Source organism: Solanum dulcamara, chromosome 6, assembly GCF_947179165.1.
Source record: "Solanum dulcamara chromosome 6, daSolDulc1.2, whole genome shotgun sequence".
NCBI classification, from domain to species: domain Eukaryota; kingdom Viridiplantae; phylum Streptophyta; class Magnoliopsida; order Solanales; family Solanaceae; genus Solanum; species Solanum dulcamara.
In genome coordinates this window covers 67,767,039-67,776,167 of record NC_077242.1, presented here as the reverse complement: position 1 = coordinate 67,776,167, position 9,129 = coordinate 67,767,039, and positions in this window count along the sequence as shown.

The following is a 9,129-nucleotide window of genomic DNA, read 5'->3' as shown; positions in this document are numbered from 1 at the left end:
AAAGCGCTTCTTTTCTTCCAAAATTTGGTCGATCACCTCTTTTTTTAAAATAAAATAAAATAAATAAGCACTTCTTGAAACTTTAAGTATGAAACTCAAACAATTGATAGTTCAAATGTGTTTCAATAAACATCTGATGATAGTTCAGCTAAGAAACTCAAACACCTGATATTTTGAATATGAAACACAAAAATTAGGGATACAAGTGTGTTTAATTAGGACCCTTCACTCATTTATAAAAGTAGAAACGATTTTTTTTTTCAAAAAGAAATTTCAACATTAAATTGATTTCTTGAAATTTTTTAATTGAAAATGAGTTTCAAATTTGAAATTAATTTTGACCAATTTTTCAAGTTAAATTTTTTTCACTCATACAACTTCTACCTTTTTTTCAAGATATAATTTATCTTCTTCAAATATTTACTCTATTGAGGTGTTTGTATGGCACGATCCAAAATTAGGTGTGATGGCACTTGTCCTATCCACAAGGACAAGTCAGCTTAAACCCTAACATATGCAGAAAAATAATGCATAAGAAATCAATAGATTACATAAACAAAAGAGGAAGTATTTAGTAATCTCAAATAACCCCCAAAACCTGATTGTTACGTGCACAAGCTACTATAACTACGAAATGAAAGATAAGTACAGGTCTCAAATGTCTTTGTATCTCAAATAGAATAAATCATAAATGAAAAGGGACAAGAGAGATCGTCGGGCGTCAATCAAGTACCTCTCAAAGTCTCCTCGAAGCCTCGGAGGATAAGGGATAACTCAAACTCACTATCTGGGCTCAGAACCTACACAAGTGTAAGCAAGGAGTGAGTACCAAACAACACGATACTCAAAAAGTCAACTAATAAAACTAGGCAAATCTCATAAAATTCGAGAACTCCCTTCATTCTAACTGAACCTCCATAACTACAACTTGCATAGAAAATCAGTCTAACCTAGAGTTCACAATACATAATTCATATAAATTCCACAATTGTAGTTAAGTCATCACAAATACAATCACAAGTATCATACGGATCATACACAAAAGTCAATACATCACACACATAAATATGCAAGGAAGCTCATACACAAATAATAATTGAGTATCAGTCATATTCGTCGGTAATGATATCGGCATCACACTCATCGGGAATGACCTCGTCAACACATTAGCACCAAAAATGACCTTGGCAACACACTCGCGCCGTCAATGACCTCGGCATCACACTCTCACCGGAAAAAACTTCTGCATCACAATCTCATCGAAATTGACCTCGGCAACACAGTCTCACCGATAATGACCTCGGCAACACACTCTTGCTGGCAATAAGCTCGGCATCACACTCTCACCGGCAATGACATCGGCATCACATTCTCACCAGAAATGACCTCGGCATCACACTCTTGCCAGAAATGACATTGGCATCACAATCTCGCTAGAAAAGACCTCGGCATCACAACATGTCCATCTCATCACACTGTTCAAGAACAAAATGCAATCGACATGTTCACACAATATTGAAGAATGAAAAATTGAAGAAGTTCACAATCACAATAAAACTATCAAAGCATTTCATCAAATACACATCCATATTGAAATCAAGGCATTTCACACCTTCACATCAAAAAATTACACACATTGCCTTTTTGTTAACCCCATCTTTCAACTTAGATTAATGTCACGCCCCGGGAGGGTACCCTAGACGTAACCGGCACTCAGAAACCATTTTTGGCTCCCAAGCGAACCACATAGCCTGATCACACATCCGTTCATTCATTCAATCAGCGGAAGATTTAAAAATAAAGAAATAATTTGGCGGGCAATCCAAATTAACGCTCTAACTCAAGAAAGAAAGGCCATGAGCCAACAGATCAAACTCCGATCTTTGTCATTAAAATAGTTTGACAAAAATAATTCAAGAAAAGGAAATACTCAATCGACCCATCACTATCTAGTCTATGAAGCCTCTATCACTACTATCTATTTGGTGCCAATGACATATTCATGGCTACCTCAAACCAAAATGAAAAGGGCTAACTCGATGCAAGAATGATATAATCGGTGTCCTCCGAATGTAGGGGAGGACTCACCAATACGCTGAGTGCAAATAGATCCCCAATGATGCGCCTAGTGACGATCTCTTAAACCTGTCTCTGAATCATGAAATGATGCAAGTCCAAATGGACGTCAGTACATGGAATGTACGAGTATGTAATATGGCAGAATGAAACATACCTCGAGGAAGAATAACATCGGTCCACATATCTCAAATCAGAAAGATAAGAGAGACTCAAATAAAGCGTCGTAAATCTAAAGTAAGGATACAGTTTAGACAGAGACCAATCATATACCATACAATCCAATCCAATTATGTATAATACAGTTCAATCAAATCATTTACAATTCGATCCCTTTCAATCATGTACAATCCGATTATATACACTCAACTCAATAATCAACTCAATAATCAGCTTAAAGGACTCAACTCAGTAAATATGCAAATTAAATTATGCAACATTTTACAATTCAACTCAAAGGACTCAACTCAATAAATATGTAACAATTCACTCAAGTGTCCTAAGTCTAACAAGAAATAGTTTAGACGGGACTAACTCATAAGCATATAGCAACTCACTCAACTGCCCTAAGTCTAACAAGAAATAGTTTAGACAGGACAAACTCGTAAACCACTTAACTCAACTGACTCAAAGCACTATCAAGATCTAAATGGGAGTTTTTCTTATCTGACAACCATCACTTATGAGCCAGTGATAGTACAACAATCAGACGTTGTTGCCACGTCCGTTCATACCTTGCCAGGGCATGAACGTCTCCCTAATTATGGATACAATCGATTAGTCAAGTCCTATCATTTCAGGACAATAAAAATGGGAAACATCCGACTTTAACGGTTCGATCCCACGGGAAGCATCCGACTTTAACGGTTCCATCCCTACCTACGTTGGCGGCGTAGTTTTTGGAGTTTGAGTATGGACTATACTCTCACCCTCTTTGGTGCTCGATACTCCTCCCATGACTCCATGCTCATAAGACTCCATCCAATCATCTCAAACAAGCCCTCACGGCTAGTTTCATTTAGAACCTTGCCAACTCATCAACTCTCTCCTCAATTCAAATCAATCGAGTCATAATGGCAAGTCTCATTGGACTCTTTTCAAAACTCAACTCAAATCATCAAACTCTTTTCTTTAAAACTTGTACAATCTCAACTCGACGAATGCAGAAAATATTATGTACATTAAAACATAATTTCAACCCCTCAACTCAAAATCAAAATAGATACTTTAATGTAAAAATACTCAACTCATTTAAAGGATCCTCATACTCAACTCATACTTAAACTCCTTTCTAAATTAAAGATGAAACTAATAATTCCTTAGACTCAAAATAGCGTGTAAATGGTTTATGCAAAAAGGTTCACAAATAATTTATTTAAAGCTCCTCCTCAAAAGATAATTTATTTTCAAAATATTCTTAAGACTCCAATCAACTCAAATTATGCACATCACATACCACAAAATCACATTAGACTACAATCCACTTCATTACATAACATCCTCATCAATATACCTCTTCATCAATCATTCTACGTATATTAAATAAGCACCATTCACGTCATCACTCACATCGTCATCAAAACATCATCATCACATCATCATCATATATTATCATTTACATCATCATCAAACATTATCATCACATCATTGTCAAGTATCATCATCACATCAATCATCAAACATCTACTCCAAAATCCTTATTTTTGTCCTATGTTCATTTTATAGAAGCAAAGGGACATTCTTAACTAACCAATTCATTCTTTTCATTCCAATCCATACATATATACACACAACTATCCATCTCAACCTCAAGACATTTATGACAAGAAATCTCATCTTGGGTTCATGTGAATGAAACATGAACCCATACTCTCAACAAAACTCAACTCAAGAATATCGTCAATATCTATAAATCTATATACAAAGATACATTTGTAGTCAATAATTATGAAAGATAACTATTTAGTAACTCAAGTCATTAAAAACATCAATCAACCAATAGTAGCTAAAAATATTCTATAGTTTAGGAAAACTTTCAAGAAAGCCTTCTTAGAAGGTTCAACTCTTTCACAACTCTTATCCAACACATCTATGGGCATATGGAAGAACTCAATCCATATTTTAGGTTAGCCTTACATACCTTGTTTGAAGACTTTGAAGAAACCTTGATGTTAGGTCTCCAATGGAAGGCTTGAATCCTTTAAACTCTTGAAGGCACCCTTTATTGGAGAAGAATTTGGAGAAGAAGAAGAAGAAGAGAGGGAAAATATTTAGGGCTTTTTAGAGAGAGAGAGAAGCTGAAAATAATGGTCCAAAATGCTCAAGGATGATATATATATAATTTGGAAAAAGTCCAAGTTGCCCCTCTTCCAAAAATCTGGAAAATTGGGCAAAAGTCTTGCTGGCTCTATAGTGGCGCGTCGCGCCACGGCAGCGCCAAGCCAAAATAGGCTTAAAACCCTGCACATCTAATAGTGGCGCGTCGCGCCAAGCCCCAAACTACTGAGGCTGTTTTCTGGCGCTACAGTGGCGTGGGGCGCCACTGGAGCGCCAAGCCTAAATCTCGCCTAGGCCTGAAATTCCTGCAGTGCTAGTATGTAGTAAAATGACCATAAAGTTTGACTCCGAACTCCAAAAATTACAATCTTGGTGGCGTTGGAAAGAAGACTCAAAGACCTTTAATTTGGTAGGTCGTGGGCCACCCAGTTCTTTATATTCTAGGAGATATGGTCGTTTAAAGTTGACTCTAATACTAACTCATCCGAGAACTTAATCGATTGGAGTTCTTTGGACTCGACTTGGTGTTAGAGATCTCTTATAACCCCTAAACACATCTAACACACTTCAATTACTTAGGAATTAATCCTAACTCATGTGTAGAATTACAAGTCCTCCGGTCCGAGTCTACCCACACGTGAAGAAATGTTCGAGTCTTTGCGAAAACAATTTCCGGGGTGTCACAATTAATTCATGTAAGAAACATTCCACAACCTCTTTTCCATTACCCCCAACAAACACACACAAAAAGAAAATTCAAAAATTCTATAAGATTTTACAGAGTTTTAAAAGTTTACTTGCCTCAATTAATCGAATAATCACTTTGAAATTTGAACCTTTCATAACGCTTTCGAACGATCAAAATTTGTTCAAATACATAATCTTCATAAGAATACGAATCCAATTTTATTTTTGGCTTTAAAATCGGGTTAAAAAGTCACCCCGATTCCCCGAATTCGAATTTGAAATTTTCTTTCAGATTATGTTCACTCATAATAAAATAATTTCACATGCCAAATTTCAACTAAAACGGATCATTATTCGATCCACAAATCAAGATTTTATGATAAGAACCCTAGTGCCATATTTTCTTATATCAACATTATTTCACCACGAATCAACCCTAAAAATATGTTCAGAATCGCATAAAAATTTAATAGAAAGGACAAAATAATTACCTTTAAGCTTTGGAATGAAAATCCTATTTTTTCTCTTTTCTTTTCCTTTTATTTCTTCCTCCATATCTTTTTTTGTTCCATTCCTGCTTTTGCCCTTTTTTTTAGTTTTGAAGTGCAGCGTCTGCTGACTCCGTTTTTTTTTTTTTGTAAATTGGGCATTTGCCCTAATTTATTTTTTCTTTATTTTTTCCGTTTCTCTTTTTTCAAAAAAAAACTTAATTTCTTCATTTTTTTTCTCATTAATATTAGCAACAAAATAATTTTTTATTTAATTTTAAAATCCTGTCATTCATTTCAACATGTCATAAATTATTTATAAAAGCTACTAAAACAAATTAAAATAGAAAAATCAAATAAAATTCACAAAACAATTAGAATGGTCATTATATTGTAGCCTTTAAAAATAATTACTTTCAAGGGTAAAGTAAATAATAATGATAATAATTAAATTTATTTTAAACTTCTAAAATAATAAATAGTTCAAAATTTTTTTAAAAAAAATTGAAATAAATAATTTGAGACACGAGAAATGTTTCTTTTGAAAAAAAAATAATTTAAAAATTAAGGAAAGGAATAGGCTCTTGCGTGTAAGTCCCTATAATTTAATATAACACCTCGTACTTTTGAGCTATAGTTTGAATCAAAATGTATTCCTAATGTAGAAGAATAAAGTTGTCCAAATATGAAAATCAAGAATCCACTGTATTCTAGTGTTTTGGACAAAGGTTGAGGTTGAAAAAATTGAATATTTAAAGGAAAGTTCTTTTATTCCCCTCACTCACTTTTCACCCCTAATTCATATACATTAAGTAAATTTATTACTTCCGCCATTTTTTTTTTAGTTGTCATATGTATTAAAAATATTTATTCTAAAATAGTTATCAATTTAAACAATTAAGAGAGAATTAATTATCTTTTTTCCAATTTTGTTCTTATCATTAATTATTCTAGAATTAAGAGGCACATATATAGATAAAAGTTAAATAATTAATAAAGAATATATTAGTCAAACAATATTTCTAATTAATTTTTCTTAAGGATTGTGTGAAACTTTATCATGATAACTTAAAAGGGACGGAGGAAATATAATTAAGTAATAAATGAGATAATAATATATAGAAATAATTTCAGAGATGCTCTTTTTTATTTGACTACATAATATTAACATTTTTTGTGGTTCATGATATCATGTTTATTTTAATTTATATTTTATGTTCCAAAACTATTATTAGAATTAAAGATTTTTTGCCAAGTGGGATCTAATATAGGTAAAATATTGATAGTGTCGTTAAATATTTGCCAAATAAAAAAGTTGATCATTCTTTCTAAAATTGACTAAAAAGTGTGTTATATAAATTGGGACATCAAAATTGCTTGTTTTTTTCCTAATAAATTCAGTAGTAATAGTTTGTTTAACCAAACTTCTAAAATAAGCTATCTTGAAAAGTGTTCATTTTAAAAAAAAAAAATTTTAAAAAAAATATTATTGGTAAGAAGCTATTTATGTTTGATCAATAAATTTTAAAATTATTCATGAGTAGGAATTAGTGTTTGTTACCAGAACAGATAATTGAGAGAATTCTCAGTTGTTTCTATTGAGTAGAATTATTGATAATATAGCTAACAACACTTAGCCATGTATACTAAAATATAGCTAACAAAACTTATCTATGCTAACTAATAGATATCATTATCCTAATTTATAGCAATTAAACTCTATCTCTAACAATATTTAACAAAACTTTAAAAAGTGCTTCTAAGTGTTTCTTTTCTCAAAATTGTTTTTCAAACAAATATGTTGAGGTAAAAACTATTTCTTTATCTTTTGAAAAATAGCTTTGCTACTCCACAAAATCGCTTATTTTCTCCCAAAATTTGGTCGAACATCTCTTCTTCTTCTTTTTATTTTTTTAAATAAGCACTCCTTGAATTTCTGGTATGAAACTCAAATAATTGATGATTCAAGTGTGTTTCAATAAATATTTGGTGATAGTTCAGATAGAAAACTCACACACCTAATATTTTGGATATGAAACACAAAATTAGGGATACTTTAAGTGTGTTTAATTTGGACCCTTCACTCATTTATAAAAGTGGAAATGATTATTTTTTTTTGGAAAAGAAATTTCAACATTAAATTGATTTTTTGAAATTGTTTTAATTAAAAATGAGTTTCAAATTTGAAAAACAATTTTGACCAATTTTTCAAGTCAATTTTTTTCACTCATATAACTTATACCTTTTTTCAAATTAAATTCATATCTAAGTGTGACTTCAACTTTGGAATATCTTTTTTTTTCAACTTCTTTTTTAAGTACACTTTTTTTTTGTGTGTGTTCAAATGTCTACTAAATAATTTAGTGCAAAAAGCAAATATAAAACAAATCTGAAAAAAGTAAAAGAAAAGCATGTTCGTTTCCAAAGAAAAAAGAAATATCAATAAAAATTATAGTGGGATGGATACGATTCTTTCATTCTTAATTAGAAGTTTTGGTGCGAGTCTTGATTATAATTTTATTTTTAATTAGGAAGCACTTCTTCCTTAAATGAATTTTAAATAATATTAATTTAAATTAATCAAGATTCTAATATAAACACCAAATATCAGATGAGAATTTTTTTTAAAAAAAAAAAGGAAAGAAAAGAAAACCTGGTAGGCGTTTAGAAATGAGATTTGGGACCCCAATTCAAAAGTTTTAAGAATTTGAAATCAATGCTTATTTATGAAATATGCCCAAAATCTCAATTTCGATTTCAAATTTCAAGTTGTGATTAAAAATATTTTAAAATATAAAAATTGAATCATAGTTTTGTATTTTACAAAAAAAAAAAGATTTATGCTCGATATGAAAAAATTATTTTTACCACGTGAGAGAATTATATAAAAAAAATAGTTAGTTACTATAGCTGTCTATTTATTGAATCAATGAATCTTTGTAACATTATGTATATTTAAAAATTTGTAACAACATATAATCACAAATATTTATTTATAAAAATAAAAATATAAATATGCGATGTATTAATTCAGCTCCTTAGAATATTTTGATACCTTATGTTGGTCTTTTAAGCATTTTAATGTTATATTTTATATTATTAAAATTGTCTCATACATTAATAGGCTTAATTGCCTATTCTTAGTAGTGGTCATATGTTCACAGAATGTTGTGAGTTTGAATGCTTGTAAGTAATGACTTGAGTGCATTTGGTAAGGAAAACATTTTTCAAAAATATTTTCCAATTTTTTCATGTTTCAGCTTAAATATTTTGAAAAATATTTTTCAAATCAATTTTTTTTCTTCAAATTTAAAAAAAATAACTTCCTTTTAAAAACTAAAAAAAACATTTTCAAAAACTCTCCTCCAACTTCAAATTACAATGTTTTCTTCTTACTTCATCCCTACCACGAATCCCTCCCCCCCCCACCCCCCAAAAAAAAAAAAAAAAAAAAATTAAAAAAAAAATTAAAAGTTTATTTTTTTTAAAAAATCACATTTTAAAAATTTTATTTTTTTAATCCTTTCCTATCCCGGCCACTCTAACCCCCTCAAAAAAAATAAAAATAAATTAAAATTTTATTTTTTTGAAAAATATTTTA